Source organism: Manis javanica, chromosome 7, assembly GCF_040802235.1.
Source record: "Manis javanica isolate MJ-LG chromosome 7, MJ_LKY, whole genome shotgun sequence".
Classification (NCBI taxonomy): Eukaryota; Metazoa; Chordata; class Mammalia; order Pholidota; family Manidae; genus Manis; species Manis javanica.
Genome location: NC_133162.1, coordinates 36,329,849 through 36,347,241, shown reverse-complemented (window position 1 = coordinate 36,347,241; position 17,393 = coordinate 36,329,849). Strand labels below are relative to the sequence as shown.

Genomic DNA, 17,393 nt, shown 5'->3' with positions numbered 1-17,393 from the left:
GACGCACATTAAAAAGAAGAATAGGATCCTAATGAAAGTGGTAGTGCAATTTACATGATAAATGGTTAAGAAACACATAAATACTGCAATAAATGTGGCCTTTTATGGGGAAAAGACCTGGAATTTGCTTATGGAACTGGATGTCAGAAAGGTTGCAGTTTGTGAGTTATTGTAGATATGGATGGGGGTTTTCTGAAACTGAATGAGAAACTGGGACAATGGATATGGATGAGTTGTCTCCTAACCCAGGGAACTGAGGCCATGGGCAGGTATTTGAAGTATGTGCATGTATGCACTCTGTGTATTCCTAAGCCGTTTGTTTCAACTGAGTGAAGTTTTTTTTTTTTTTTTTGCCTAGTGTTTCTTGCAGACAAATTTGTGCACAAGCAAACTAAATTCATGTTATGTTCAAATTGTTCCCTAGCATATCAGTCATTTTAGAACAAGTTTGTGTTTTCAAAATAAGCATTTAAACAGAATTGACTGTAGAATTGTTAGCACTTATTACTACTCAATAAATAATAGCTGATTACCAATATTGATGAAGACTCATTTGATGTAAATATTCAGGACTCACTGAATGTAAATTAATTTGCATTAATGTACGTGAATAGAGAATGTGTGGATGTCCAACAAGGAATCTAGAAAAAGGAAGGCCAGTGAATAAAAACTGTTGATATGGTTCCAGCACTGACCAGAGAATCCAAGTGTCCTGCCTTCCTGGCAGGTAAATCTCAATTTGGAGGTGGATGTGTCAGGTCTGGCATTTAATGACAGTTATTAAGGTCATCCAGATTCCTCCTCCTGCTCCAAGTCCATGCTCACCCAGCAAGCTTCTGATTGTGATTTACCTCCTCATGTCGTTAGGAGGCTGAATTCTCCTGCTGACATAAACATTCTGAACCACTTGGTGGTTATATTTCTTAGTGTAAATTGCTAAATTGGCACTCTGCTCTGTACATCAGTCTCTTATAAATTCCCAGGGATTAATCAACTACAAGCACACTGACACATTCCATTTTCTGGATCTGCAAAGCTGAGGAGTAGATGCCAGAATGCTATGACCCCAAGAAGTCACTGCACCCTGCCAGGCCTGACAGCTGCCTACCCAGATGACACATCTAACCATTCTCCCACTGTAAGCATGCTGGCACGAGACTGCGTCACATCTGGCACATGTGCATATGAGTAGATATAAAGTAGGCTTTATAAGGCTCTGTCTTCTATGGAATTAGGACCAATTTCTTCATTCACTAGTAATTAGTTTCAATAGGTAGAATTTGAACCTTGAGGCATAGTGCCTTCACTTACAATGCTTGGATTTTGGATAGCTGACTCTAAATGAATTTGCACCTGCAAATAGTGATTTTCCTCTTTCTTCAGGGGGTAAATTGCCTTAGAAAGAAAAAAGAGAATGACATTCAGCTGTCTCCTTTATTCCTTTTTCATCTTGAACCAAACCTGAACTAACACAAGCACACATGATTAGTGTCATTAAAAACAGAACTTAGAGAGAAATACACTCTCTTCACATTTTGCTTCACTGCAAGACTGTCAGATATCTAACTCCATGATTGGTCTGAAATGCACCACTTTTGAAGATGCCAGGTCTGTAGTCTTTTCTTACCAATAGAGAGAATGTGTAAGCTTTACCTGTGGATGAGCACATACTGGATCAAACAAACCAAAGATATTTGCAGATATTTGTTATAGTATGAAGGCAAAAATAATTGGCCAATTAGGTAAACTGAAGCCATGACCATTATCTGAAATCTTTCAAAACTTGTAAAGTTCAATACTATCAATATCTGTCATCTCCTAAGAACACCTTAATGTTTAAGCTAACTCAATTTTAGTTTGCATATTTCTGGGACGAAATGATTCTTTATAGTCCCATGCATTCTCATTGTCTTTTATTCAAGAAACATTTATTAAATTCAAATTCCAGGGAAGGATCAAACAACTGGATGATCTTTGGTCTTTTAAGAGCTTGAAGTCTGGTTGAAGCAAAAGACCAAATAAACGATACTTATTATACAACCATTCATTCATTTATTCAATAAATCTATATTGGGCATGGTGCCAGGAGTTGGTCTACACTGGGAATGCAAGAGTGAACCCGAGACAAAGTCCCTACTTTATGTAAACAAAGAAGATAATTTCAGATGGCCGTGAGTGTTATGAATAAAATAAAGCAGGTGAATTGATGCAGAATGAGTAGGGAAGGTAGAACTTTAGCTGGGATTTTAGGAATGGCTTCTCTGAGTAGGTGACATCTGTGCCGAGATCTGAATACCAGGAAGCAGCCAGCTGTGAGGATCTGGAAGAGAGTTTTCCAAGCAGGAGAGCAGCAATCTCTAAAGCCCTGACAGGAGAACAAGTTTGGCATGTTGGAGGCAAGGTAGGCAAGCCAGTGTGGCTGAAGCAAGACTGTGTAGGACACAGGGTCTAAGTTGTCAGCAGGGACTGCAAAACCATGGCAAAGCACTGGAATCTTACCCTAAGTGTGAGAAGACCTGCTAGTGGTGGGGGCGACCGGACATTGAAATAGGTCGACTCATGATTTTAAGAGATGATTCTGCCAGTTTGTGCAGGGCTAGGTGGAAATGGGTGGACAAGGTGGCTGTTGCTACAATCCAGAGGGGAGATGATGACAGCAGGCACAATCTCAACAAGGATTAGAGTTACAGTGTGACTGGTTAATAAAAGCTGTATATGGAAAGACCCATGAGAGCATAGATGCAAACGGGATTAATTTTGCTTCGAAAGGTTGAGAGTTCATCAGGAGGGGCTGGGATGCTACGTGTGAGTAGAGCTGAGACTGGCAAACTTCTGTAGAGGATGAGAGGTAAACATTTTAGTTTTTCAGAGATACATGGTTACCTGTTGCCGGTATTCAGCTTTGTTGCGATAGCTCAAAAACAGCCATCGACAATGCATAAATGAATCGGTGTAACTCTGTTCCAATAAGAATATATTTACAACAGACAGCCAGTGGATTTGGCCTGTGAGCTGCGGTTTAGCCACAGAAGTTATTAACTCTACCACTGCTCAGTGTCTTCTCCTCCCTTGTGTCTTACGCCATTTCTCTTCATCTTCACTCTATGGTTTTGTTTATGTTAACTGAGAACCCAGATATTTTTGCTACATTATTTAAATAATTTATAGTACTCTTAATTATGACGCCCCTCCAAAATATCTGCTCTAAGGATTGGTCTGATGGCCTGTCACAGATACGGTCTAAAACCTGCCCAAGACATACACCCACTTCTTGGTGAAAAGTCCACAGCAAGCTTCATTTCTGACTCACTGCTCAGTCTTCTGAGTTGGTTTTCTGGTACTGAAAATGACTGATTACAGAGACTTGAAGTCATATTTTATTAAGCATTGTCCTCAGGTCCTATGTGCAATCAAACAGCAAGTCCTATTGCCCCTTCCTCATAAAGTTTTCTCTCCATCTATTAGCCTTTATGTAAGTCAGGATCTAACCAGAAAACAAAGCACTGTAGGTATTTAATATTCAACAGAGTGAACTGCTATCACCAGTGATGAAGCTAAAAAGCAATAAAATCACTCCTAGACTAGCAACAGCAAGAATATGCTACCAATTCTAAGCAGAGGTGAGAGGGAGACAATGGCAGGAGTTGGGGTTTTTCAGCCCAGGGATGAGAACTGCCAGGCAGAAAGCTGAACCCAGGTAGGCTTACCTGGAAGGCGCTGGAGCCTTAACAGAGGCATGCCTATTGCTGACATGAAGTCCAAGCCAGGGAAGTAGAGGGAAAAATGACTTGAGTTCTTTGTTTCTCCTACTACACAATCACCTGCTTGTCCTTCTAATGACTGACTGATACAGAAGCCAGCTGACACAGGGCCCATGAAGAAATGGGGCAGGACAGAGCAGAGGAAGGACACAGAGTGGGTGTAAGGGGACCAGACCCAGACCACTCATCCTCTCCTCCTTGTGCCAGCGCCCTGGTCCAGGTGCTCATTGTCCTACACCACACTGACGGTCACGGCACCTCACCACATGCCCCATTTCCCTAATAATTCATTCATTAAGTCACATTCTTCCACATGATCTAGTACTGGTCAAACCCATGGCCAACTTTAATGTTTTCCCTCAAGTCTCATCTCTTTCTTGAAATGTCTTTGATCATTCCAAAAATCCACAGTAGACTCTACTTCTTTTGAAACGCTGTGTTAGGCATTGTTTCTAATAAGCCTGGATACTTGATCATGTATTTCCTTATGTTGGTTCTGAACATTTCACCCAAGCAGACCACAGGCTCCTCAAGAGCAAGGACTAAGCTTTCTATTGCTCTGCACTGCCTCTGGGGCCTGCCACATAGATGGGTTTAAGTAGGTGCCAAACCAATACTCACTGATGGATCAGATTTTAAAATGATAGATTCCTAAAGGCAATTATAATCTCTTGAATAGTCACAAAGAGACTCTCAAAAAGCCAGAAGGAGAAATTGGCTAAAATGGAGAAAGTTTGCAGAGAGATTAACGTGAAGAGGAGATTTGAAATCCTTTCCAAAAAGGAAAGCTGAGTGAAAGGTGTGTGCATGTGTGCACACATACACACACACACACACACACACACACACACACACACATACAACACACATGCACAGCCAAAGGCCACCCCAGGTGGGCAGAGAGAGCACAAGGGCCTAGGATCAGAGGGTGCTCCGATTACATATACACGGTAAAATGTGTTTATCACACACAGAACAACCAAAGTATGTAATAGTTGGTCTTACAAATGTAAGTGTTATAAAAAATGCTTAGCCAGTCAGTTACTGGAGAACTGGCCTCTGAGGGACCCGTGACCAGGCTGCATGTGCCAGAAAGAAGCCTGCCGCAAAGTCAGGTTCCCCAGGCACACACTGTCCATCTGTGGCCTGAGCTGTTGGGGGAAAAGAGTTTGGAATTTGTCCAACCAAGCATGGGAACAGACTGCCTCAGAGACAGAGGTGAACTGAAACTTCCTTGTCTTTCAGAGCCTACTGCACAGCCTCGGCTGAGCTCTCCCTGGGTGGCTTGGGATATCCTCCTCCTGTGATTCAGCTTCTCCACAAATCAACAGCTTCAGTTTTCACACTTTGTAACTTCGTGCAAACATTTTCCTGGCATAACCAGGGTAACAGGGGGACGTGCTGGTGCTTCCCAGCCATTCTCTCTCCACCACGCCCATCAACAGCCTTCCGCAGCACTTACAGACACCCTTGCGGTTATTATGCTGGTAACAGGTTCTTGCTGGTTTCTCCCAGTGCCTGGCATCCTTCAAAACAGCACCAAGCCCTCCAACCCTTACATGATAGAATGAAAGACAGAACTATGTCAGTAAAATCTCAATGGCTCTGAAAGAGGTAACCCCCAAGAGGTCACAGTTTTCCTCTGCAGACACAGAGAATCAGGGTTTAGTGATCAGAAGGAGGTCATCAGTGACTCCAGGTGACACTGGGAATGACAAAAGCAGTTGCAGTAGTTTGGTTTATGTGTTGAGACATCACTGCCTATTCAAACTTCCAAAGGGAAAATGACCGTATCTAAGACCCACAACTTCAGGAACTTAGGAAGCTTGCGGATAAGATGTGTTAAGTACTTTGGGGGACTCAGAAATGCCTCGGGAAGGTCAACCTTCCTCCTGGCTAAGCATATTCCCAGCAAAAGACCCATGACGAGTCTTCGGAACAGGGGTTTTATAGGCTTAATGTAACTACAGTTGTACCCTCATTTGGCTGGTGAGGCCTGGAATGCCTAGGTTTCATGAATAGTTTCCTAACAGTGGGGAAGGAATCAAGATTGGATTGTCTGTCATGAAAGTGAGTTCTTGAGTGACTCAAACCTGAGCACATATGGTGAGCAGGTATTATTGAGGGATTTGGGTTCTCTTTTCTGGGTGGATCATACTACTTTTGAGAGGACTTCTGATCCTTAAATTGCAAGTGAGATAATTTCTGAAGAACATTTTATTGAACAGCACCCCCCCATTCTTTTATCTGCCCCTCAGATGTTATTGTGTTCTCATGAGGTTGCATATCTTTATCACTTCATCCGTAAGTTCTTATTTTCATAGCAAGAATGTGGAGGAACACAGGGATGTAGTGGTAACAGAAAAGAAGCATGTGAGGCAGCTTTGGAAAAACACATCTTCTGGAGGCTTACAGATCTTACAGGAATTTAGTTCGCAGTTGCTTCTGGGAGCCTGGATGGTTGCCTGAAATCTGTGCAGTAGGATGTGACGAACATTGAGTGCAACGTTATGCTCTCCATCCTTCTCACTTGCCTGTATGGCCACAACGGAGTTATACAACTGACAAGATATTTTTATGGATTTTATCAGCCAGATAGCACATTGATCATTTGGGGGTTTATTGAGGAAAGTTGTCAAGCACTCAATTGACACCTCTACATTGGCAAGCTCACCCCATCATTAACCTGGTTCAGATAACTTGACAGCGTAGAGTGCCAATGGTTCGTGATCTGATGGATCACTTTAGAGAGGAAAGAATCTAAATTACCCCTCAAGTGAGTTAATAAGGTTGAAATAATATGTAAAGAAAATCAGTTTTCTCTTTAGAAAAGGTCCACTATAATATATGAATCAGAGTAAACTGTTAGAACAGGAAGATTTAATGATAACCTAGGGGAGTAAAAATTAAGTTCTTCAGTAAAATGAAAGAATTTGGGCAACATCATGGTTGCAGTAACTGGAAACTCACCCACTTTTCCCTGTCGGTATGAGCAGGGGTAGGACTGAGATCCTGCCTGGTGCCAGAGGAAAATGACATTTTGTAAAACCCAACCCACCAACTAAACTAACAACCAAAGATTAATGTGCCCTTTGTGAGCTTCATTTTATTTAACCTTGTCCTTGTAAGTTTATGGGTCAAGACAGAAGTCTGTAGCTAAAGCTGTCATTTCCTTAGTTTATTTAAATTGCTCTGTTTTGAAGGACAACTTCAGCTACTATTTTGTTTTTTTGTGTGTGCCAAAGCTTTTGTTTGTATTATTAAGTTTTCTATTGACTATTTTATGGTGTAGATAACTTCTATTAACTTTTATTTTATCTTTATAAAAATATTGCCTATATGCTTCTTGTGTAAATATTAAAAGCCTTTAGCTATTACTGCATGGAATTATTCCTCCTTTGCGAAGAAATGGGAGGAGCCAGTTGATTGCAATTAACATATTAAATACAAAAGTTACTACCAACTTCATCTTATTAAACTCACTTCTGCCCCTTTCTTTCACCTAAAATTTTTTCTCCTTTATTTAGAACAAATGCAGAGACTCAAAATGGTCTCACCAATTCTTAGTAACAAATAAGTTACAGAATTGAAAAGGGATCAGAAAATATGACAAACTTACAGTTTTCCTAAAATAGTTACAGAATTAAAATATATATGGAATTTGGATCTCTATTTTATAGATATATTTCTAGGTATGTTTTCTATACATTTATAGGTATTTCTATATAAATATATTTTAACATAATTTATAAATATGTATGTCAATTACTTATATACATATTTGTAAATACATTCTAAATATATTTCTAGATATGTTTCTCTATTTTCACTTTAATTCTCTATTTCACATTGAATGTTTCAACTTGGCCATCGTGCTTTCAAACAGTTGTAAAATAGTTTTGGCTTCCAACTTTAGTTAAAAATACATTATGCATATACAGAGACATATGACTACAGAAGTTACCTCTGTAAAGAGAAATGGAATATGATGTTGCTAACTTGTTTTTTGGTTTAAGAAAACAGAGTAGTCTACATTATATCTGAAATCTTTATTCAACAAATATATTCTGAACATGTTCTATGTGATAAGCATTCTGCTAGAGGTAAGTTATACAGATATTGGGGGTGAAAATTTTATATACTTAGATGTATAAAAAAGAGGTGATGAGTGTGTGGGTATAATTTTAATCTGAACTATTTCCTTCCAAAGGAGCTTAGAGATGTGGGAAAAACAATCTTAGTAATTCAATGTATCTCAGTCTTTGCTAGGATTAAATAGTTTACTCTTATTTAGTTCAATCTCTTTTGGATTCAAGGTTCATCTCACTACCAGGCTGTGTTTGACTTTCAACTGTTCATCCCAAATCTTCTCCCTCTCCAAGATGGAATCTGGAAGAATGACAAAATCTTGCATGTCCTCTGTAGGACAGAGGCAACCGTTGGAACTAAGAGTGCTGTTGTCCCATCGTTCTTACTGACCTCTGGTGGAGAAGTCCTTGTCCCTGACAGCTGAGTGGCTCTTATCTGACGTCCGTGGCTGGTGAAACTTGCGTCCTCTTCTCTCAACAAAGGCAGCATTCCCTGGGAGCTTGGCCATCTCCCTGCTGACCAGTCCTCAGGCCCGGCCCTTCTGTCCTGAAGCCTTCACCCTGCCCCACTGCAGGGACCCCTCACTGGGCACATTTGTCCTCTGAGGTAGTTCTCCCTCAGGAAGAGAGCCACACCCCACTCTTGGCTCAGCCCCCACCTCCACCCCACAACATATCTGGGCTTGTCATATCACTTCCTCTCTCTCAAAGGGGCATAGGAGGGTGGAGGGTTTGCATAAGTCTTCCGAGGCTCTAGAACTCAAAAGTTTTTCACCTGTGTTCTGTCGGATGGGAGTTGCCTCACCCTGCATCGCTACTTGCTTACATAACACGAGCTGCTGGCAAAGCTTTTCCTCATGTGATATTCAAAGATGAATTAGGTGAACTTTGAAAATCATTTTTCTCTCTCAAGTAAATTTTATTTCCAAGACTAATGTTTCCCATTCCAGGTTTTACAGGTGAGCAAACTTGCCTTGTGAGGCAGGAACTCAGCATACACTCTTGAGCAGGAGGCGGCAATACCACAGTTGTCTGCAGCTGGTGAGAAGGAAAAGGATGCTCCGTGGGGTCCTCAGTCCCTAACCTGCCTCCATGTGACCTCCACCAGGCAGCTTCTTGTCCCCTCCCCAGTGGCACCACTCCCAGGCTTCAGCCTGCTCACTGCTCCAAGTCTATCCTTTCGTATTATAGTATCTCCCCCCTTGCCTCCCATTCTCTCTTCTACCTCTAGGCGATAAATCAGTCTAGGACTGTAAATCATTTATGTGTAACACCATGAGATTTTGGATTGCCAACTTACTCCTTCCTCTATGATACCTGTCCACTTTTAAAAAAGGAGAAGAGAGAACCGCCCTCCCTATGATAGGAAGCTCTGGGGATGGGGTAAGAGGTTCAGTGAAGTATGTTCCTATATATTCCCCACTACCTACATTTTTGCATGAGAAACTCATCTGAATTTGGGCAAATAAAGCATTGAACATCCACTACAGGATGTATTCCAAGGTCAGAGCTTCCTCTTTGACAAGACGAGGAAATCTTCCATTTCTGAAATCTGTTGCAAAACCACATTATCGAAAGGAGAGAAGAAATATTTAAAAGGAGAAAAAGAGAGACTATTATTATCTTCTTCAGAAATTATCTAAGTATTTCTCAAACTATCCCACTTACAGCATAGAATGATGGTTGCTTGTATGTGTGTGTTGTGTGTGTGTTCAAGTGATGATGAAAACATGTTATTACTTGAAATCTCATGTTTTAGTTCTAAAAAAGAGTCACAAGCTTCCAGTTATAAAATAAATAAGTCACAGGGATGTGATGTACAGCATACAGAATATAGTTCATGATATTTTAACTTTTTATGGTGAGAGATGGTGACTAGAATTATCCTGATCATTTCATAATGTATAAAAATATCAAATCGCTATGATGTACATGTGAAACTAACAGGATATTGTGTATCAAGTATACTTCAATGAAAATAAAAATATGCATGCAGATTTTTTATTCTAATCTAGAATATATCTTTTTTTATACAAAAAAGTTACCCCATACATAAAGTCAATTTTCCATGTTTATCTTTTGGTAGGTTTATAATCACTGCATTATTCTCCTGACTGAAGAGGGCATAAGGAAGAGATGGCTGGCTGTCCACCGAGCTGCGCGCTCCCCTTCCGCAGGGTAATTGCTGGGAAGGAGCTGACAGCCAGGGGCCATGCTTCTCCCTGATGATCTCAGGTGTGCCCTCTCCACCAGCAGCTGAGCACGGACATGCGCTTTGTTCTTGCCAATGTAATGTGAGCAGAAGAGACGTTCATTCCACATGCTTCAGAATGTTGTGGCTAAGGAGCAGGTTTGCTTTCCTCACTTTCCCCTTCTGCAGTGTGCTTGGAAACCTTGTGCTGAAGATGTGGAGCCATAAAGGGGAAGGAGCTACGGTTCCTCAGTCACTGTGCAGAAGGTACCCACCCAATACCCCTACTGGCCTGTTGCATGGGAAGGAAATACTCTTACACTGTAACCCACTGAGGTTTGGGTATTTATCTGTGACAGTCACTGGAGTTGCCTTAAATAATACAGGGTATTTGTGTAATTTAGAATCCAAGCATGCAAAACTGTCTAAATTAAAATAGGCCAATGTGCAAATCAATCTGGGAAGCAGCCACCACTAGGAAAGCAGTGGGTTGACAGCAGGGAGTCTGACCTTCTGACCATTTCTCCCACAGTGTGTGGAGCAAAGAGAGTGGCAACCTCTGTTTAAAGGAGGTCATGGATGACAACCCCCAGCACATACACAGGATATTATCATTAATATTTGTTGATTGTTAGTTTACAGTGAATTTGAGGGTATGATACCATTTATTCCTCTTATGCATATGTTTGTATCACTCAATAAACATTCACTTACTGCCTATTTGTGTGTCGGTTCTTTGCCTCTCAGGACTTGACTAGGAAGCAGGGGCTCACCTTCGAGGTAAGGCTAACTCTCAGAGGTCCAGCCAAGAGCTACAGTTGCCTCTGGCCTCCTGGAATCCCACTTCAGATCCAAAGGTCCCTAGGGCCCTGATTGTAGACCCATCCTGCTGAATCCACCTCTTCCCCCTCCGCACCTGTTTTATCTCTTAAATTCCCTCCCATTGTCCCCCTCTCCTCTCTTTCCATCCTTTCCTTCTCTTTGCCTTCCTCTTCTTCCCTTTAAGTCTCCCTTTTTATTTCCTTTTTGTCCCCCTTCTTTTCTTAGCATTTCTTCCTCAACCACACCTTGATTTCTGCCTTCCCACATCTGTTTGGTGTTTCAGATACTGGACAGTTCTAAGTCCACATGAAAGCCTCTATCTTGATAAACTCTGCTGCAGCTCCCTAGAAGAAAGGGCCAGTTCCGTCTCTACTCGTCATCACTGTAAATAATAACACCTATGAAATACCAATTTGGGCCTTTCAAGGAGCTTTTACTTTGACAAGTACTATTCTGGTAAATATATCTAAGACCCACAGAGCATTAAACATCGAAAGCGCATTGGAAATCATGTAATTCACCCATCTCTTCCTTTGACAAATGACAAAATTGATGCCCAAAGAGGGAAAGAGGTTTCCCTAAGATCACAGAGCCAGCTTGGATCAGAACAAGGTCAGATTTCCTTACCCCACATGCTCTTTCCATTGCACAATGATCTTCATTTGGTTGACCATGTACCATGAAGGGGTGTGGAAATACTTGAGACTTTTCTAACAGAACTCACAGTAACTTTATTCCTGATAAGACCTCTATAGATAAATTCAACTATAAAAATGAAATATGAATGAGGATCCTATACACATTTAAATATCCATTTCAAGCAGAAGTGTTCATGTTTCTTTCAAGGGGAAACTAAGCTCTTTCATAATGGGTAGACAAGAGATTTTGAAAATTACTGTATTTCACTAATCAGACTATTATTGATCCATGCCTCACTTTCTTAGGGAAATTGATTGCCTCTTCGTGGGTTTGCTACCACCCCACCCCCATTACTATAGTTTTCAGTCACTATGATATCAGGCAATTAAACATTTGATCTTAAGAAATCCATCCAAGTTGCTGATCTGAGTTGGCAGCTTCCTGACCTATAAAAACTATGCCGTAAAACAGTCTGCATTTATACTATAGTCATCTATATAGTGTGGACCCATTTTTGTTCAGTGCATACGTGACTGGTAGGAAATTCTGATGGTTAAGAAAACTTGCTATTGATCTCTGGCTAGCTCCAGATCATAATCAGAACCTCCAGAAGAGGCTGGTGGTCCACCCACACTTGAGTGGGCAGCATAGCTTCCTGGAACAGAGATTAGTGTCTGTATTCACTAAGTTCTATTTGAATCCCTGTTCTGACACTTTCTAAATGTATCATCTTGGGGAAGTTGCTTGACCTCTCTGATCCTCAAATTTCTTGTCCTTAAATTGGATATAATAATAGCATGTATTTCTTAAGGCATGTGTGTGCATGTGCATGTGCATGTGTGTGATGTTTAGAATGAAGAGAAAACACCATGGGATATGTGCTTAGTGTGTGGCAGAATTTGTTCTCAATACATTTAACAGTTATTACTATATTAAACATTGTCATCATCATCTCCTTCCAAGTTTAAGGTTATGTGTGTGAAAGCACCTAATATGGCTGTGGTCTGCTTATTTACATCTGAAGAAGTTAAAATGAGAAAGATTCATAACTTGATTCTGGATGACTTCTTCATTTTCCATAGTAATATTGAAAAGTTCATCCAATAAACCCAGCTAGGAAAAGAAAATCAACTACTTCAGTGTGTGTATCTGTTGAGTCTAAAACACTTATTACTCTGCTAAGCACTTCATGTGTTTCTTATGTAACCTTTATAGAACCCTCAGAGAATACAAGTAATTTGCTCACAGTCATACAACTGGGAACAGACAAAGATACAATTTGTACTCTGGTCTGTTTGAATTCTGAAGACCATGCCCTTTCTACAAAACAGTATCATCCTCACTGCACCAAACTAAACCACATGAAAGGAGAGACAATCCCCAGGTTTCACTCACCATGACCTTGTGATCATTTCTCTCTGGTTCCAATAAAAATGGCAGTAACAACGGTTCGCCTAAGAGGTCTTCAATTCCTGAATTGCTCTCTGGACATTTCACAGCTTGAAAAAAAGTCCTCTCCCTCATTCACACTGTCCACCTTGACTGCCGACAATGTCACAAGCCCCTTATGTGGTCACTCAGCTCTGCTGCCTGTCTGTAAGATGAAAGGAAGTCTAGGATGGTCAACGCCCAAGGGTGAGATCAGACGGACAGAACTCACATCATACTGGGCTACTTCCGTTCCCATGAAAATATTTAGAAATTTGCCTAGACAGTTGAGGAAACAGTCAAATCACATGTCTCATCAATTGTGTGTTGTGTGAAGGATTGAAGTCAGCCAGAAAAACAGTGGCCAATTCTTAAATGCTTATCTTCTAAAATTTGTTTTGAATCCCATCAGGAAAGTCAAGACCACTTAGCCATTGTAATTTGGCCTTCTGATAATTTTATTTTGAAATTTAAAGTTTTTATCTTTTTGAAGGGGAACATGTTTGTATCACAGTTTAAATATAATTTTATGCTCATAAACCTTTCCTTTTCTATGTTCTTTGTCGAGAGCTGAAGGTAAATAAAAATAACATTTGAATAATACAAGCTAATATAATTCATAAAGGGAAGAGTGTTTATAATAGAATTGAAAAATCAATTTCCATCTAACCCCTACACAGTTTAAAAACCCATATTCAAAACGCACTATTACTTCAAGGACTGTGCCATTTCAATGCTGCTAGGATGTCTTAAGCCTTTCTTAATTTTATGATCTGAGAATGTTAAATAATTATTTCTTTTGATTTTTGTCTCTAGCTATTCTGGAAATAAAGGGAAAGATAATTATGCAAATTAACCTGGTCAGCTTGCTAAAGGATTACAAACCACTGAGTGTTGTTCAGATGTCCATATTTTATGTTAGATTTATCTCCTCAAAGAGTGGAAAATGAATCCCTAATTTTCCCTGAAGAAATTTCACAAAGTATATTTCAGCTCTCTGGGCTCTAAGCTCAGAACACAAGCCAAGTCCAGAAATAAAGGAGAATTTTTTGCTATTCCCCAGAACAAAGGGTCTCAGAGTATCAAGGACTGTATTATACAAATATTTCTTAAAAGCACAGTAAACACAAGTAATGAATTAGAGAAAATTAAAGAGAAATTCAGCCCTGTAGCTTTTCCTGGTCCTGCATTTCCCAGATCATTGTCCACATTTTCATTGAATTTTGCATAAGGAGACATAGTCATCACTTTGTTCAGACAAAAGGAACTTCTGGGTTTATTTAGCTCATTTGTCCACTAATTTTATGGTTCAGCATAAGCTGAGTGATGACAGCCATTTATATAATCCAGCCCCCATAGGGTTCAAAGCCTCTGGCTTGTGACTATAGAATATTGTCTCCTATTCAAATCTGCTAAGTGCAATGAGAAAACAAGGGAACAAGAGCCGAGTAACCCAAGAAAATGATATACAAATTCTGTGCAACAAATATGAACATAGCATGCCAGCTGGTGAGAAACAAGGGGAAAACTAAAAATAACACTGTCGATTTTAAAATAGTGGAAGCCAAGACTTGCCAGTAAATGAGCACATTCCACCAGCATTTGCTGAGTGCCTGCTGCACACTAGGGCCCATGTTAAGTGCTTCACATATATGACCTCCTTTCATCTTCACAAAAGCTCGGCAAACTAAGAAGAGATATCAATTTTCAGAGGAGGAAACCTTAGATGTGCCTAGAGGTTAAATAGCAAGTTTGAAGATTTCACAGCTGGTAACTCTAACCAGGTTTCAAATCAGGGCCTCCTGATTCTGTTTGAGATAGTTTTGCGCAGAAGTAGCCCCTGAGCCAAGGATTTGAGTGCAAGTGATTAAGAGGAAAGTCTTCACAGGCATAAGGGAGGATCAGTATGGGCAAGTAACCAAGCCAGGGAGCAATTTTAGGTGAAGCTTCAGATTTAGATTTTGCTTTGAGGCAAAGGATCTAAGACTTTGTACTCTTGCATCAGTCAATCAGTGGCTGACCCAGGCACTTCCCTCTCCCCACAGCAGCCCTCTTAGGGAGGAGCACTTAGCAGTAAAGCCAGCAGGAGATGGATGCACAGGGCAGGTGAAAGAAGGCCTTCAGAGCCCACTACAGACTCCAAGCCTGTGCTTCCTACTGGGGTTTTTTTTTTTTTTTAGTATGATTTTGGAATAATTTTTTTCCCAAAATTGTGGAAACAAAAGTATAACATAAATCAAGACAAATACAAGAGAGAGATAGATATTCCAGATGGCATTTTGGAAGATTGCACAGTTAGGCAATACCTTTAGTTCCAACACAAAAGATCAGCTGTGTAAAGCCTATGGCCTCACAGAGTTTGTGTGACATGCAACCTTTTCTCTGGAACTGAAGGGACTGGGAGGTTATTTTGTTGTTTTGTTTGCCTCCCTCTCCTGATTTCACGTTTTTGAAAGCCTAACATGGATGACCTAGCAATTTTTTGGTATAATAACTCAAGCTGGACCAATTCTACTATTTCTTAATAAAAATGTTATTAGTGCTCACATCTTGGTAAATTTTTCCAAAAGCTCCTCTCCTCCTTTCTTTTCTTCCTACAGCTTCCTTCATGTCTTATTTCCACTGGGTTTATAATTTTTCTGGTCAGATAGTTGAAACAATGACATTTATTTGAATGAACTGTGTCAGCACTTCTTCAGTGTTGACCATCATCTTACCAGTTACTCATGGGAGCACACCTATTCAAAACCTCTCCTATAGCCAGGGGAGCCAACCATCTCTACCTCTTTCTTCCTATCCAGGTGCTATTATGGGCTATGAACTAGTGTGTCAGCCACAAGCAGGAAACAGGCTAGCTATGTTTAGCACTGTGATTGACCTTCCTTGGGAACCAGAACTTTGACTGTAGTCAGTTGTGGATCTTCCACTGGGAACAGTCAGAGGATTTGCTGAGAATGACTGAGCCCTCTCTATGGTATGAGCTATATGCTATGCTCCATATGACTAACCTAGCAAATGCATATAATGCATAATATGGCTTTAATGCTAACTCTGCTTCCCTCTTCCCAAGAACTGATAGAAATGCCCCTGACTTTGTCTCATTTTGTCCTCATCTTTCCACATCATCCATGTTTCTCCAAATTTACTGATCCTCATCCCAGCACATTCCATTTACCATACTTCTCTGTTTCAAAATGGGTACTTCATTTCAATTAGATTTAACAGTGTTCCCTCCTTTGATAGTTGTTCAAACTACATGCTTTTCATAGAGGGCTTCGGCTGTTACTCCCAAGTTCAATTCATACCATTCTTTTGTACAAGAACAGGAGAAGGTTGGTCCTTTTGCAACACATGCTCCATAACAAGCCAACTGTAACCACCAGTTACACCAGAAATAGCTCCCCATTCCTGCACTGGACTTTCTCTGACTTATCCCGAGTGGTGTTATCAGTGTCTTGCTGTGTGTGTGTGTGTGTGTGTGTGTGTGTGTGTGTGTGTGTGTGTGTGTGTGTGTGTGTGTGTGTGTTGGTGGTTTAAAGTTCCTACATTTTGTTAAGGGACAGAACAAATTCTAGGTTGAGTAGCACCTGCAGTACCTCCCTCCCAGTGTAGAGAGCTTATTGTCTGTCACAGCTGTGCACTATGAAGTCCCTTTGGGGGCGCTCTTATGGCACCGTATGTGGGCTTCTCAGAGGTGCTCTGTGTGTGGGCAGGGCCGGGGGTTTGGGGTTTTCTTATGTGTGTCTACTTACATCATTGCTCCACATGGAAATGTAGGCTGAAGATTGTGCTCACATTTTGGGCCAATTTTGAGAATCTCTGCCCATACAAAGGAGAGAAATAGGGAGGATTTCTTTTACTAATCAGTAGAGTTAATGAAATATAACCTGTCACTTACCCATAATCAAATATGAGCATTTCAAAGTTTCTGTGACTCCAGAAAAGGCATGTATGACTAATTTATAATCAGTTCCAGAGAAGTGACATTGCATAGATCAAATACAAGATCGTCGAACTAGGACATATCAACATCACATTTAACTATATTTTAAAATCATATGAAGCAATATACAGAGATGGATTAGTGACCTGAGAGAAGCTGAGAAATGTTAGGCATCTGTAAAGACATTTATCATCACAAATACAATTTTCGACCAAATAATACTGATGGCTTCCATTATAGAAGAAGCCAGAATCTGACAAAGGGGAGAAATATTTAGCATTTTTTAAAAGATGCTAAAATTCAGTGTGCTTCTTTGTGCTTTTAACTGGATGGAGAATCAAACTCTTATTGTCTTATTAAAGGCCCTTTGTCACTCTCCTCCTGTAAATATCACTTTCATTTCTTGAAATGTGGGCCAATTCCACAGGCATATCTCCAGGGGTTTTTGTTGCTATGGGCTGAATTTTTCTGCAAGACTTTCAAAGAAGATTCAGGTATGATTCATTAAATAAAGTACAGAG

The 17,393-nt window shown here is 40.5% G+C and overlaps 1 protein-coding gene and 1 long non-coding RNA gene across 6 annotated transcripts in view; one reads left to right on the top strand and one right to left on the bottom strand.

The window, feature by feature from the left end:
* Nucleotides 1-12,888, top strand: part of LOC118971520 (uncharacterized) — a 304,795-nt gene extending 291,907 nt beyond the window's left edge. For both annotated transcript variants that reach the window (XR_012133132.1, XR_012133133.1), the window contains one exon: nucleotides 9,936-12,888. The gene's annotated coding sequence lies outside the window, so the exon portion shown is untranslated. The remainder of the gene's footprint in view (nucleotides 1-9,935) is intronic.
* The window catches only part of LOC108403483 (uncharacterized), a 288,767-nt gene that overhangs the window by 39,917 nt on the left and 231,457 nt on the right, over nucleotides 1-17,393 (bottom strand). The window contains exon 1 of one of the 4 annotated variants that reach the window (XR_001854697.3): nucleotides 12,897-13,137. The exons of the other annotated variants lie outside the window; for them this stretch is intronic. This is a non-coding gene — a long non-coding RNA (uncharacterized lncRNA). Of the gene's footprint in view, nucleotides 1-12,896; nucleotides 13,138-17,393 lie in introns of those variants that run through there. 4 annotated transcript variants of the gene reach the window in all.